General features: G+C 42.5%; 1 long non-coding RNA gene across 1 annotated transcript; it reads left to right on the top strand.

The window, feature by feature from the left end:
• Positions 1-5,295: 5,295 nt before the first annotated feature.
• On the top strand, positions 5,296-10,999 carry LOC139310737 (uncharacterized). Its single transcript, XR_011599899.1, has 3 exons — positions 5,296-5,377; positions 5,906-6,035; positions 9,678-10,999. It is a non-coding gene; the product is annotated as an uncharacterized lncRNA (long non-coding RNA).
• The last annotated feature ends 4,841 nt before the right edge of the window (positions 11,000-15,840 follow it).

The raw sequence follows: 15,840 nt of genomic DNA, 5'->3' as shown, positions 1-15,840 counted from the left end.
TAGAATAATCAAGCAGGAAGAATCTGAACAGTTCACCCAAAGTAAAGCTTCAATTGATGGAAATTAGGAATCAGAAAGGAAGCTTCTCTTCCCCCCAACACTGGCACCTACCCACCCACCCACCCACTCACACCCACGCATAAGTTCTGGTGATGATTTTGCTGTCTGCTCCTGATGTTTTTTGTGGCTCATTTGACACATTCCCACTGAGGCAAATGTCAGTTTTCCTTGTATTACTCCACTGGGAAGTACACCCAATGATAGTCTTCTGAGATATTTGCTAACATGTTGTGGCAAGTGGTTGTTGCTGCTGCTATTGCTATCCTACATGTATTATCTTACCTTTTCCTCATATGTTCATGAAGTATCTTAGACTTTGGTCTGTTTGTTTATTGATACAATTTAGAAGCCATCTGGCTTCAAATGGCTCGGTGGCTCACAGTTTAAAATAAGAAACACAGAAGAAAAATAATTCCTAATGAATTTAAAAAAAAATCCTACAGGGACTTGACAATCATCCCAAACCAAGATCTGGGAGAATAGCCCAGTTTTTAGTGACTCCCTCAACATTATCAGAGTGGGAATCTGGGAGCATATTGTTATAGAGGGCAGATGCCACAACAAATATAGAATTCAGAAGTATCATGTAGCTCTCGTTCTTCCTCAGCTTCAGTATCCAGACTCCCATCACTCACAAATAATTTCTCAGAAGGTTTATGTTGGTACACATGCTGTAGAATTGGAAGATGAGAAGGCACCCATAAATAGGATCCCTTATGTTAATTAGTTCCATCCTAAAGTGAAATAATAATCACAGTGGTAAGCAGAAATGTTTTTCTGAAGAACACAATAGCATTTATCCTGAATCTAATACAAATATACATTTTGTTATAAACTAATGTCCAACCTCCAGTTAGATTAGGAGATATGGACCATTCAACATTGTTGTCTTCTCTGGTTTCTATGGCCTATGAGCTAAGCAATTGGGAATAACTCAAATGGACTTCGGGGTTCCCTTGTATCATCTGTGGAATAGGGTTTCTCAACATCTGCCCCTAAATCCTGTTCTTGCATGAAGGAGATTCATCTCTAAGCTCTACTCTGTGGGAACTTGTGTCATAATACTCCTCTTTAAACTGTGAAAAGTTGCTTTTTGTACTAGAGACTTAATAAGGTGAGCTTTGAAAATTATTGCATTATAACTTATATGTGTATTTGAAAAGTGGAACTGGGGTTGTTGGGGGTTTTTTTTTGGCTACCTTTGTTAAATCTTACATACTGGAATCATAGTGTTTACTATTGCATATGGCTACATACTTGTAGCTCATCCCTTTTATCTCTCCTCTAGTTTTCCCCAATGCAAAAAACTTCTGCACCACCCAACCTGGAGTCCATAAGGTAGGTTGACAATTCTGTCTTCAACCAAGAGGCAGAAAGAAGTGGATGAAAGGCATAATCATGTTCAATTATGGAGGTCACCAAGATGAAAAAGACAGCCTTAAACATGGTTTCCTTCCCGCCTCCTTTTCTTCTCTAAGATTGAGTGTTCAGCAAAAAGTTGAGAGTCCTGTATGTTTCAAGGCTGCGGGGGGGGGGGTGTTCCTTCCTCCCACCCCCCCACCCCCAAGGTCCAAAGAAGTCAATGTAGCATGAAGACTTGAAAGGAGGCAGAAAGGAGGTCAGAACAGAAGTTGAGTAAAGAAATAGACGCCTTAAAATTTCCTTCACTTTAAAATAACACCTATACTAATAGTAATAATAGCAGCTGGGCCTATTCCCACCACAACCTCATTCTGTCTCAAATAATTTTGTAAATTGCGGTAGATGGACCACACTTTTATTCTTCCCATATGTTTCTTTATCTCTCCCGTCTTTAATTTCCCCCTTGCGTTGCAGTTATTTCTCAGACCATCTTGCTGATCAACAACGATCTGAATTGTTGCAAAAACCAAGGCTGTCAAAATCATAAACGACCCCCCCCCCCCCGCTCTCTCCAAGTATTGTTCAGTGTTGCCTTCCGCTGCCTGGAAAATCTGCCGTGGCTTGCCTTGCCTTTTTCTCTTCCTTATCCCCAGTGTGTTAACAACGGAATGCCCCAGCGGTTCTTCCACATATTCAACCAGCTGAAGAGGTGCCCACGCGGGCTTATCCTGGAAAGATACTGCCACGTACACGTGAATCTCTTCGCAGCGGAGCACTGCGAAAGAAGCAGGCAGCAGCTTCCTTCCATTGCAGCAGGCTGTTATTATTCCCTGCTCTTTGCAGTGCAGAAGAAGGAGAGAAGTCATCGCATGACTAATTAAATCAGTTTTTTTAAACAGGAAAAAGAAAGAAAAGAAAGCTGGGTTTTAAAAACGGTGCATTCAACAACAACAACAACAACAACAACAACAACAAAAAGACTTGTTATTTTGCTCCTACTTGACCCCGCATGTTTCGCTGAGTTGGATAGTTTGGTGGCTTTTTTTTTCTTCTTCTTTTTTTCAAAATCTGAAAAAGAGCAAATGTTTCAAAGAGCAAGATAATATATTCTATAAATAGCTACCCACTTCCTGCTCCCGCAGGAGAAAATACATCTGTGCGTTGTTGGTTAGACCTGAACATTGTGCAGATAATTGTGGCTTCCCTTTTTCCAAACTTTGAGGACGGATCTGGCCTAGGAAGTCTAACTCTACTACTCCCTCTGATGAAAGTCCCGTTGAACTCAGTGGGGCTTCCTCCCGGTTAATGGGCAACGACGATATAGGATTGCAAGAATTTAAATACTTCTGCTGTTACCCTACGGCTCTTGTTAAAAAAAAATATCTGCGTTGACAAAAGCTGCCGATAAATACGAAGCAGTCGATCTTCTCGTTTCTTCTCCTTGTCTTTCTTCTTATTCTTAAAAAAAAATAATTAAACCAATCTTTAAACTTTGGAATTTTTCTCCCACCCAAACAAGCAGCTTTACTCGGTAGGTCTTGAAAGCCGCCATAATTAATTACATTCCCCCGCCTCTCCAGTGGCTTGGAAAAGATCTAAATGAATAAAATATCCCCAAGTCAGAAATCTGTTTCAGAATCGAAGAAAAAAAAAAAAAAGACCGCGTATTCGGCCTCAAAAAAACAACTACATGAAACGACGGATTTATACGCCGGATCTTATCGGATCGCTTCATTTAGATTCGTTTATTTATTTTTTTAATCAGCAAAAATAAATGCAGAAGTGGAAGAAAATACAGCTTTGGCGAAAGGGGGGGCGGGAGGGCGAGAAAGGCTTTCGATATTTGATATGCGTCGAGTGTGCCCCCAGATAATGTATCTCGTTTGAAAATCGCACACCCAAAAAAAAAATGTTTTCGGGTCTTTGGGAGGGCCGTAGCATGGAAAAGCCCCGCTCCGCAGTTCCCAAGGGTCTCTATCGTGAGCTTTCACCCCCTGTATATACAGCGACAGGGATCCGGAGAGGAGCGAAGCAGAGAAAAGTCAATTTGTCAAAAGATCAACCGACGCTCTCCGATCTGAAGCTTTCGTTTTTGCGCTTTTAAAAAGCCGAAACCGGCGGCTTTCGGACTTTCGCGGGACTTCGCTCTTCCTTATCCAGTGCTGGGTGAACGAATCTTTATCCTTGCAATCATTTCAGTTCGAGTGGCCCACGATGGTTGTTTTCGACGGGAAGATTTTTTTTTCTTAAAGAGGCCCCTTAAAGCAGCCAGTTTCGAGTAAGTCTGTAACAACTTCTTTCTTTCCGATCTCTCTCTCTCTGTGTGTGTCTCTGTCTCTGCCGGCCGGGTCGGGGTGGGGTGGGGGGAGAGCAGGGAAACGTTGGTCTAACTTCCTTCCCAAAGCCAACATCGCTGAAGAAGATGAAAAAATAATAAACCAGGCAAGCAAGGAATGGGAGAAATAAGTCCAACTCCCCCTTAAATAAATATCCCTTTCTAATCCCATTCAAAGAATATTCGCTGTTTTGTAAAGAAATAAGTACTCTTTTAACACAGAGACATACAAATCACCCACTCACACACGCACCCGTTTTTTCCTTAATTTATTCTGCTTTTTGAAAGTTTCAGAAATACAAAGAATGGGGTAGATCGGTAGCACCCATCCTGGATTTTTTTTTTTAAAATGAGATTCAACAAACTTCGAAGCATTTCTGCCAGTAAATCATAAAAGAGATACAAACACACGCAATTAATTAAAATGTCGGCATAACAGCTCACTATCTTCTCAGCTCTCTCTTTTTTTTTTCTTCCTCCCACAACTTCGGAAGTTTAAAATGTTTGATAGCATCCATGTCCCACAACTGATAACTTTGCTGTTCGTTTAAAAGCGGGTTTTAAAAAAAAGCAAGGGAGAGAAATGTATAATTTCCGATCCTGATTGAATGATAACAGTTGCCCCCTCATTAGTGTACCCGATCGAAGTTTGATCTAAAATACACGCAAGTCCCGTCCCTCCCCCTCAACAACCTTTATAAAATGTCAAAATATTTCCGAAGATTCCCCCACCCATCACAAATATGTTCACGGAGCATGTATGTGTGGTTGTTGCTTTAATTTTTTTAAGGGGAAAAAAAAAAGCACGTCCTCCAGAATTAAGTTTGGAGCTAAAATATCCCGAAGGAAAAAAAAAATAATTGTGAAGGGTTTGTTTTCAATATCTCTACGCAACCGTAGCTTGTTGTGTTGGGACTTATTCAGAGAGAGAGCTTTGGGAAATTCTTCCTGAAGGTCGTTTAAAAACAAACCGTATCCTGCCTATCTATGAAGAGTTTCAGCAAAAGCTAAGACTAAACCTGGTTTGGAAATACAAAAAAAAAAAAAAAAAAAGCAGCAACAACAACAACAGATGATGGGATGCGATTTGTTTTTAAGATTTCTCCCTATCTCTCCCTCCCTTTTCTCTCCCTATCTCTCCCTCCCTTTTCACCAAAAAGCCTTGCCCTCTAAATGATGCTCAGCGGTCCCAGTGAAGCCAAGGAGTTGGGGGTCCTCACGTGAGCTGCTTGGCAATGAGACCCCCGGCGTTTCACCCTCACGCGTGATGGATGACCTTCGCCTACCTACCGGGATACCTCCAGTATCCGGTGATGCGGCAGGCGCGCCAGCGAGGCGTCCAATTGGAGCCTCCTAGCACTCACCTGTTCTTGCGGGGCGGGTTGCGCTCAACTTTCAGCCATTCAAAAGTTGCCTCCGCAGCCTGGCCCTTCGGCTGCCCGCGGACGAGCCCGGGGGAATCCCTCCTGCCGCTCGGGCTGGGCCTGGGGAATCATCTCGCTTAGGGAGCCTGGCCGGGGTGGTCCATCAGCCGAGCCCCAAAGGGCGGTCCAGGCGGGCGCACAAGCTGGGGATGCGGAGAGGAGGTGGCGGCGCCGGCGAGGAGGAAGCCGCTGTAAGGTAAGGTGGGCAGAAGCCGAGGTCGCTCGAGTTACCGGCCAGCCTCAGGGCCCGCAGAAAGATAAGGAGGCGGGGGAAGGCCGGCGGAGATCTCCCCGGGGGATCCCGTCCCTAAGTGCTGCAGTTTCCACGGAGCTGCCTCTCCAGCCGTGCTGCCCTCCAGGAGAGGGTCGCTACCAATTGGCCACCGGCCCTTGTCCCACCTACATAGGCTGCTCTAAATGGGGACCATCCGTCATTGTGTCCTGATGGCTCTCCCACCCCCACCCAGCCCCTGTCCCCCTCCCCCCTGTCCCCCACCTTGGCCCTGATTCCTCCTGGTCAAATTGGACATTTCCCCCGCTTCCCAAGGAGGCGGAGGCGGGGGGTGGGGGGGTGGGGGGGGTTGAAAAAAGAAAAGCCAGCTGACATTCGATACAGTGGCAAGAGGAGAAGCCACGTGACGGGCGTTTGGCCAATGGCCAAGGTTCACCGAGGGGGAAAAAGGCACAGTTTGATGAGCTCATGGCAGCAATTTGTAACTTTCAGTCTCTCTCTGGACAAACACACACAAGAGGGATGGGAAAGAAGAGGCTCCTTTCTCTCTCCGGGCTGCCAGAAATAGACACAGCCGCCCGCTTCCCTCCCCTTTGCTGGAATCTCTCTTGGGAAGTTGAAGGTGAGTGAATCGATCGATTTTTATTCTGTCCGCTGCTGCATCTCGGGCTCGGCTTTTCTCCTACGGGAGCAGCTGCTCCTTTTTTCCTTCCTTCCTTCCTTTCCCCCCTGCCTTCTCCCTCCCGAAAGTAGATCTCGGTGATGCTAAATGTCTGACCATAAGAGCCGCTTCATCTTAATTTAGCTGATTAAATTTACAATTACTTCTGCAGTGAAAATGAATGACTCCCCAATCCCCATCCCTGCTGCTCAGTGGGGATGTATTACAGTGTTAAGGTGAGGGATTACAACTTTATGCTACAGTATTCCTGAAAAGTGTGTACATTGAATGTGTATTGTGGCAGCAGACCACAAAACACATTCTCCCTCTCTCTCTCTCATCTCTCTATCTTCTATCATCTCTCTCTCTCTATCTTCTATCATCTATCTATCTATCTATCTATCTATCTATCTATCCTATCTTCTATTATCTATCTATCTATCTATCTATCTATCTATCTATCATCTATATCTATATCTATCTATCTATCTATCTATCTATCTTAATGGTTAAATTGTTAAACTAGGACTCAGCAATCTAGGTTGCATTTTGCCTCCAATCATGGACTTTGATCCATTACTGTCTCAACCTATCTTGGAGGGTTGCTGTCATGGGGGGAGGGGAGCTAAATGAAAGCCACTCTCTATGTAAGCTGCTTTAAGCTCCTAGAGGATGGGTGGGAGTAAGATACAATTGAAACAAACAATAAACAGCATACCTAATAAAGTAGCTCCATAAAGAGAACAATCTCCATAAAGAGAACAATCAGGTTGTTGCTGCTGCTATTAATGATAGTGCTTTCATCCTTGAGACATGGGCATAGTTGCAATGAAAACCACCTGCTTGGGGATACCGGTTAGTGACTTTGGGATTTAATAGGTATCTGCAAGGATATTTTTAATTGAAGTCAAGAGATGTTTTGAATGCTTCCCCATGCTCTGAGTTACTCTCCCCAGAACACCATAAATGCAATGGGGATTGGATGTACATAGAAGAGAAAGGAGGGAGGGAGATTTATGTTCCTTCTTTGAATGACTGTGGAGGAGGGCTGGAAAAGTCCCTCCAATGTAATAGAGAAATCTTCAGAGCAACAGACCCATTGTAACCTTTCGGTAACAGATAGGTGAAACACCCTGGTGGTACCATGATGAGTGTATTATTAATAAGAATAAGGACATCAATTATTGTCACTCAAAAATCAAAGGCAGTCCTCACTTTCTTTATTCCAGGTATATTTCCCAGAGACTATCATTCCTACTGAAAAAGAATTAATCTAAATTGCTATTAATAAAGGACAGTTAAAAATTAATTGACCTTCCAATCAATCATTTCAACTTGTTAACATTAAATGAACACAGCACTCTTGCTTAAAACCAACTCATGTTCAGTTATTTTTTTATTGGCAAGGTTGATGGGAGAGGGAGGAGAGAGAGAAATGTTTAAAGCTTTGAAGGAACATTCAGAGAAGAGAGGGGGCCCCCTGATTTTACCTGTTCTTCAGTTGTTAGCTGAAAACAATACTAATAACTTGCATATATGAACATTTTTTAAAAATTACACATTAAACAGAAAAGTCAGAAGGTGTCAGAGGTATTTAATTTAAGCAGGTTACAAACTTAGCTTGAGAGTGTGTGGTACATACACACAAAAGCTTTCTGTTGTTGTTTTTCAAATACATGTTTCAAGGATCGAGAAATGCTTCATCCTAGTTCCCGCATTAAATCAATTACAAAGCTCCGTCATTCATTGGTGAATGTTCAGCCCATTTGAGGAATTAGGCCTGTCTCAGACATTCAAGGTAATCCCTGGATGACATCACTGGATAATTCACAGCCCCAGGTGTGAATGTCTTCCAATCAAAAGGACATGCATGTTATGAACATCGAGATGATTTCACAAATGTAAACTATTGTCTCACGTTGAAGGAAACATTAGCATAAAATTAAGAGTTGTGATAGGGAAGTTGTTGGAAGTAACTTTTCAGGACTGTAAATCTTTAGGTCTGATCCCCCCCCCAAAAAAAAGGTATTGAAAAGGTATGAATATAGCACTGTGCTATTTATTAAACAGCTGCATCTCTGGGGCTGCCTTCTACAGCTGCCCAGCAATTCCAGGAAAGGACCCAATTGCTTTAAAGACTTTCAGACAGATGTTCTATTTGCATCCCTGTCTGCTCCAAAGCACCTTTTGGGAATTGAACCTGAAGCACTGCATAATCTTATTATTGATATAGCTCAGATTTAACTTTGTTAAAGTTCATTACAATCCCGACGGTTTCTTTATTGTAGCATAAAACGAATCATATGAATGGTTCAAAAGATAAACTTCTAGTTGAACCTCAGCTCAGCTTTTACAGAGGAATGAAGTTTGAATATTTGGGTGGTTGAGAAATAAACTACACACACCTGTGTATGTTGGTTGTTCTATAGAGCAAATCCACTTTCTGCATCTGCTCAGGATGGCTTGGCTCCCATGATATTGTGTGCAAGTCACAGGTGAACTTACATCTATAAAATGGCATATAGCTCTGCATATGGAACAGGTGACATACACCTGTCCAAGTACCATTTGTGGGAAGGCCATGTTATGAGAATAGAGTTTGAAAGAAACAATGTCTACCTAGGCTCATTGTAGGACAATAGAGCTCTTTGTGGCAGATTAATTATATAATTGATTGCAATTCTAATTATGTGGATAATAAAACTTGGCAAGAATCTAGACTTCTCTGTAATTTCTCTTCTCTCTGCTTTGTACAAGCAGGAATTTAAAAACCTGGCCTCTCTACACACTGTTGGATTCCTATATAGCATAACAGTCAGAGATGAATAGTGTGGTAAGCCATCAATTTCTGAATAACCACAGATTCCTGTGTCCTCTCTCTAGAAAGAGAAATTAAATGGCCTTTAATTTTGCAGTATTCCATTATCTTAAAAGATTTATAAGGCATTCTTAAGATAAACCTTCATAAAAGTTATATTCATATATAATATTACAATGACTTTATCTCTCCATTATAAGCTACCATTTGAGGTCGCTATTATTGAATTGCAAAGATGTATTTGAGAATGAGTTTAATAGATACATGATCACAAAATGCTCCTTCCTGATCCAAACTTATGACCTGTTGTTTCCATAAAACATTTGGGGCTAGTAAATTACACATTAAATTTAAACTTGTTACTTAGCCTTAATTTGTCTGCCTCGGAAATGGAAATGATAGTAATAAGATTGACTATCCACACTAAAAAATGTTTCAGCCAGTCTAGTACAGTGGAATTTCTAATATTTATAGAGTTTCCTTGAACAAGGGTTGGAGCATTTTCTTGAGTCTTAAAATTGTTCACATTTAAAGAAATCTCTAGCCCACTGGGAAATCTAATAAAATACTGAAACATAGTATTGATTTTACGTTTTAGAAAAACAATCTTCTGTTGGTAGAAGCCATTAGGTTTCAAATGGGTTGGTGAGGTTATTTCCCATCTGTTTATTTCCTGCAGAGCTACACTGTACGTGTGTGTGTGTGTGTGTGTGTGTTGGGGGAGCAGGGAAGCAATAGTGATATTGATTAATTCTTACAGAGTTCTGTCTTTTTAATTTGCACAGCAGCTCTTTGTCAAACTCCAAATCTGATGCAGAAGGACCTGGAACGTCGTGAGCAGAGATCAACTATTGACAAAAAAAAGAGAAGAAGAAGAAGAAGAAGAGTCAGAAAAACTACACAACACTCATGCAACCTCTCTGTTATGGTGCTAGGCTAAAAAAGGAACTGAGAGCTATCTTTTCCCTGACAGAAGACGAACTTGCTGTATTTCCTGACCGATAGCTTTGCTCTATTCCATTCCAAATATAAAAAGACCCGTCTTTTCTTTCCTGAGTGTTGGGCTAAGCTGGGAGCGAGCCCAGCAAATGTCGAGCTGATCTGGTGATGACATGGTGGGAAGTACATTTTCTTCTGTACAGATAGTCCTCAGTTAACAATGGTTATTGAGAGTGGAATTTCTATCCCTAAGCAAATGTGGTTATAAAGCATGGTGTTATGTGAGTGCATCGCTTAGCAACAGCAATCCCAGCAGTCCCTATTGCTGGAGTTAATTGAATCCCACAGGTTATTAGGCGAGGACCACCTCAATCTAGGCCATTCCTGGCTTGGTCTCCCCCAGCCCCAAGTTCCAGTAAGGTAAGGGACTGCCCCTTTTGCTCACTGTTGAACTTCACCCCCTCCCCACCTGTCCCCCACCATCTCTGCCCTTTAGGCCACTCCTCTACCTGCTACTGCCAGCTGCCACACTGCCCAACTCTGTCACTCCACCTACTGTACTGCCCGCTACTACCGTACTTGCTGGAACCTTCTTTCACGCCATTGCCTTTTGCACCAGGGCAGTTGGGGTTATCTTGCACCCTGTTCAGAGCCTCCATTTACACCCTAACCGGGGCTTCCATTTGTGCCTCACCCAGGGATAGAAAGGGTCTTCTTCAATGCTAGCACAGCCAAGTCTTTTCCCACAGAGGGCTTATTTTGTGAAAGCTTGAATGGGGGGCCTTAGCTGGCTGATGTGCAAATGCTGTGGTGGGTAGGGCCAGGCAGTAGGGGAAGTTGGCAGCAGTAGGTAGGTGAGTAGCCAAAAAGGAGGTCATAAGTGCAGGTGGGCACAAGTGGGCCTGCATTTTGTTCATATGACAGTAAAGAAGGGGTGGGCTTCAAAAATTTTAGCAAGGGGTGGGCATGACCTAGTCGGCCTCCTGCACCACGGTGGGGAAGGGGGTGTTTTTGCCCTCCCCGGGCTCCAGTCTTTCCTCAAGCCTCCGGGGGAGCGAAAATGGTCTCCCCAGGCTCTGGAGGCTGTCTGGAGGCAGGAAACAGGCCCATTTCCAGCCTTCCTGAACTTCCGGTAGGCCCGTTTTTTCACCCTCCCTGAGTCTCCCCGCGCACGCCCTGCACTTACCTGCATCCAAAATGGGCCGGTGAGGGGACTCCTGGGAGGGGTGGGCAGGGTGGGGCGGGGCCAGCCAGGAGTGGATTTGGGGGTTCTCCGAACTGCACAGAATCTTAGCTAGAAGTTCTCCTGAACCCCTTCAAATCCCAAGCAGCCCACCCCTGCAATAGAGGTGTTGCTGGAACTTCAGGGATCAGTCATAAATCCCTTCATTCACTGCCTTTGTAACTCCAAATGGCTGCTGAATGAGTGAGTGTTAAGTGAGGACCATCTGTATAGTATGGGACTGTCATTGCATGTTGTTGTTTTTTTTAATTGGTTGTATTGCCATCTTTTTTTTAACCGGATGGGTGGCCCCTATAAATCTTTGATATGAATGAATAAGTGAATGGTGCATACAAGGGCTACTGAGTACCTGCGTTTTAACATCCTATTCTAAAAACACAGGATGTGAATGTGTCCATATACATTTAGCCTGAATTGTTATGTTCAGTGAGTGGGCTTACATCTACCTGTTGATAAAATTACAACTGAAATAAACATGATTTCATGACAAACTAGAATGTGGTGCTTTTTTCTGGGATACAGCATGTGATGGAAATGAAACAAGAAATGTGGAAAAGAAGAGATGCGGGTTGGATAGAAACCTAGCAAAGTATTAAAAAAATACTTATATCTCAATTATTAGATCTAATATTAATGCCTTGTTTGAACATGTACATAGATAATATGCCTCCTTTCTCCTGCTATTTTAAACTACAATCATCACCATCCCCAGTCAGTATGACAGAGTGGTTGGTAGAGTCAGAGCATGGAGCTGCATGCAAGAAAAACGATTTTTAATTGTGTGTCTTACCTCCATGACTTGAGCCTCAACAATTTGTCTTCTGTGGTATTTTGAGAGCAGAAATACACGGTTTGACATGGGTGGGGTAAAGCCGCATATCCACTTTGCACTTAAGTTCTGGGGCAAGTTTTAACTTCGGACAGTTTGATTTCTGTACCTGGTTATGAACACTATGGCTGCCATTTTGTAAATAGTCAAGTTCTTCCACAACAGACCTTTTGGAAGCATTTCCACAACATATTTTCAAAACTCAATATGTACACTGCCTTCAGAAGTTTCAGGATTCCTGTTATTCTGTTGCCCTGAAGTTTCTTCGTTAACTTTGAACAAAAGAATGGCTCCTTCACAATAAAATGTTTCTACCTACAGTATTGAGGATTGTAATCCTCCAGCCAAAAATTATAGGCTGGCCAGATTTTTGTAGATGAAAGTTTTTTGCATCTGCTCTGGGCTACATGGCAGCTTGACAGAATCCACTATAAAAAGTGAAGCAGGGGCTTGGTTCTTTCATCTTTACACAGCCCAAGGAGGTGGCTTAGATCTTGAGCTCTGCCACCTGTGGGCCTGGCTCCTGATCTTGGCATCCTCCAATTGAGGCAGCTGCTTTACTTCGTACAGCAATATATCAAGATGTGCATTTGGGTCTTTTGGGGCAAGACCTTCCCACCTTTGCTTTCAAATTGCAGCAGCTTCAGATAGATCCACTGCCATAAAACTCACAGAAAGGTAACCAAGGACATAGCATTAAGCATAACATGAAAAAAAAAAAAAGCCACAGTATGTCCTTCTTTCTCTACTCTTCAAAGTCATCTTTAAAAGTAGCAAAAGCCCTGACCAAATGTTTGGAGGAGTCTATAATTAGACATACATGAGCAGGGTCAGATTTGCTTTAAACTGATTAAGATAATTATCTTTTGTGTTTCTTATGCCCAAGTATGCAAAAGAGAAGAGAAAATATATAACAGAATGGACTATCCCTTTTCCAAATATCATACATTTTAAATGGCCTTTCCAATATATATATACATATACATACATACATACATACATACATACATACATACATACATATATATATATATATATGTATATATATATATATATATATGTCTTTTTCTTTTTTCATAGGCTTTTATGTGCATATTTTTTCTTTCTAGCCAGGTTCCACCTATGTAAGCTAAGTTGTTCTTCAGCCCTAGTTCTGTGAAATCTCATTCACAAGTTTCTGGGCTTTTCAGCAGGATACAAAAAGCCCAGAAACTTGTGAATGAGATTTCACATATATTTGCTATCCCCAAGCAATATGGTCATAAAGTACAATGTCAGTCCCAGTTGCCAGTTGTTAAACGAGGATTGGCTGGGTTGTTAAGCATGGATCTAATGCAAGGATGTCAAACTCAAGGCCCATGGGCCAAATCCGGCCTTCAGGGAGGGGGGCAGTGGTGGGTTGCTCCCAGTTCTGTCTGGTTCTTTAGACTGGTAGTAAAAGCAGTGTGACCCCACCCGGACATCATAAATGATCTGTGCATGTGCAGAAGCGTGCGAGCGAAGCAAGCGAGCATGCATGCTCCTGTTGCAGATCGGTAGTAAAGATAAGTAGAACCTACCCCTGGAGGGGGGGTTAGATCTGGTACCGGGGGAGGGGGCACCCTGGAAACAGTGAAAGACTGGCCCGTGGTGCCTCTGCCAGCGAAAATGGCGTTTGTGAGGGCTGCGTGTGGCCCTCACCAGCTCTGTTTTTGCTGGCAGAGGGTTGCAGGAGGCTGTCACAGCCAGAAATGAAGCTTGGGAGCCTGTTTTTTGCTGGCGGAGCAGTTGGGTTGCCACAAGAGCCCCCGACATGAGTGATGTTGAGCTGGCCACACCCACCCCAGCCTCCCGAGGTCAAACACCACCCTGATGGAGGCCCTCAATGAAATCAAGTTTGACACCCCTGACCTAATGTGATTGTGACTTCCGGCTTCCTGTCAGCTTCCCCATTTTCTTAACTTGAGAAAAGCCAGCAGCAACTGTCTGAAATTGCAATCACAAGGCCACAGCTTGCTAAAATGTCGTCATGACCTGACTGCAGGGATGTTGTAAGGACCTATTGTTCATCCCCCTCATTGAGTGCTATTATAACTTTGAACACTTGTTGAACTCAATCTTTTTGTAAGCAATCTTTAATAATAATAATAATAATAATAATAATAATAATAATAATAATAATAATAATAATAATAATAATAATAATAACACCCTGACCTTCTAGGAAACACTTTTAGTGCAAATATTGTCTTTCCCTTTCAGTGCTCTTCCACAGCAAACTTTTTTTTTTACTATAACGGGCTGCAGAAATTTAAAGAAGATACACTTTTTAGAGTTAGTGCTAGCAAACAGGATACTGTAATCCCTCTGGGGTTTCTGCAATTCTTTCCAACTTTTGATAAGCATAGATTGGACCACAAAAAGAACTCAAAGCAACCCACTCACACATGGAAAGATGTTTATTTCTGACAAGTCTTTTGACCCTTTTTGTGGGGGAAGTAGACTCCCCCTAAATTGAGCAAGATTTGTTTTCAAAGGAATGCGTTTCTGCTTCAGTTTATATTGGTTTATAATATGTTACTCTCTTCTCCTTTAAGCCAGGAGCCGCCATGCTTAGAATGTGTTCTGGGCTGTACTGGCCCCTGATCAGTGGTGGGTTGCCCCTGGTTCGGACCGGTTCGCAAGAACCAGTAGTAAAACTGGTGGGAGGCCCCGCTCACCACCCTGGATGTTGTCATCAGTGATCTGCGCATGCACAGAAGCAAGGCGTGCGTGCGAGCAAATGCGATCCCGTTGCGAACCAGTAGTAAAGAACCCACCGCTGCTCCTGATCACTCCTAGGGACAATTGTAGAAGGCTTTCTAATGGGGTGGTTAATTTTCCTGGCTTTGTCACATTGCTTTGCAACGTGGCACAATTCCTGAGTCATCCTTGAAACCAAAGAACTCTGGGAATTGTAGTTCCATGGTGATGAAAAACTCTTTGCGACCTCATGAGCTCATTCTTTCACTGCATATTAATGTCTAATTGTAGCTCCATTGTAAGAAACCATACTTTTGTGTACATGCATTTTTTTTCATATTTGTCTCTTTTAATTCTCTTTTTTGTCCTCTGCAATTGTTGGATTATGGAATTGTTCTTGAGTGGGAAAAAAAATCTATACAGGTAGTCCTCAAGTTACGACTACAATTGAGCCCAAAGATTATGTTGCTAAGTAAAATATTTGTTAAGTGAGTTTTATGACATTTCTCGCCATGGTTGTTAAGTGAATCATTGCAGTTGTTAAATTAGTCACTGGATTATTAAGTGTATCTGGCTTCCTCATTGATTTTACTTGTCAGATGGTCGCAAAAGTTGATCACGTGACCCCGGGACTCTGCGACCGTCATAAATATGAGTCAGTTGCCAAGCATCTGAATTTTGATCACATGACCATGGGGATGCTGCAAAGGTCCTAAGTGTGAAAAACGGTCATAAATCACTTTTTTCAGCGCCCTTGTAAATTTGAACGGTCACTAAATGAACTGTTGTAAGTTGAGGACTACCTGTACTGTTAATTCATACTTTGTTTACAGAACACTAGGCATATGAATAGTTGGCTGCCCACTGCCTGGATGAGTCTTCAGATTCAGGAATTGTTATCAGATTCCTGACAAATCAGGACTGATCTTTTCACAAGGACAGAGAACTGTTCAAGAACCCTCCTGAGGTCAGTAAAACACAGACCTTAACAACTATCACTTTTGACCAGTCTGGCTGTGATGCTGGAAATTGTACGTCAGCAACATCTGGAGACTACAGATCTCCCACTCCTGGTCTGTCAGATATTAAAGTGTAGTTAAAGCTTTCCCACAGTTTTAATTTTAAAGACAAAAGAAAACCAGACACTAACTCTCCTTTAGGTTTGGTATGAATTGTGGAAAAATAGACATCTTGCCTATAGGTGAGTATGTGTGAA

The sequence above is a fragment of the Pituophis catenifer genome, unplaced genomic scaffold, assembly GCF_029215685.1.
Source record: "Pituophis catenifer annectens isolate HBS135680 unplaced genomic scaffold, rPitCat1.0.hap2 SCAF_2, whole genome shotgun sequence".
In the NCBI taxonomy this organism is placed as follows: Eukaryota; Metazoa; Chordata; class Lepidosauria; order Squamata; family Colubridae; genus Pituophis; species Pituophis catenifer.
The sequence above is the reverse complement of the archived record's forward strand: the minus strand, read 5'-3'. Positions and strand labels throughout refer to the sequence as shown.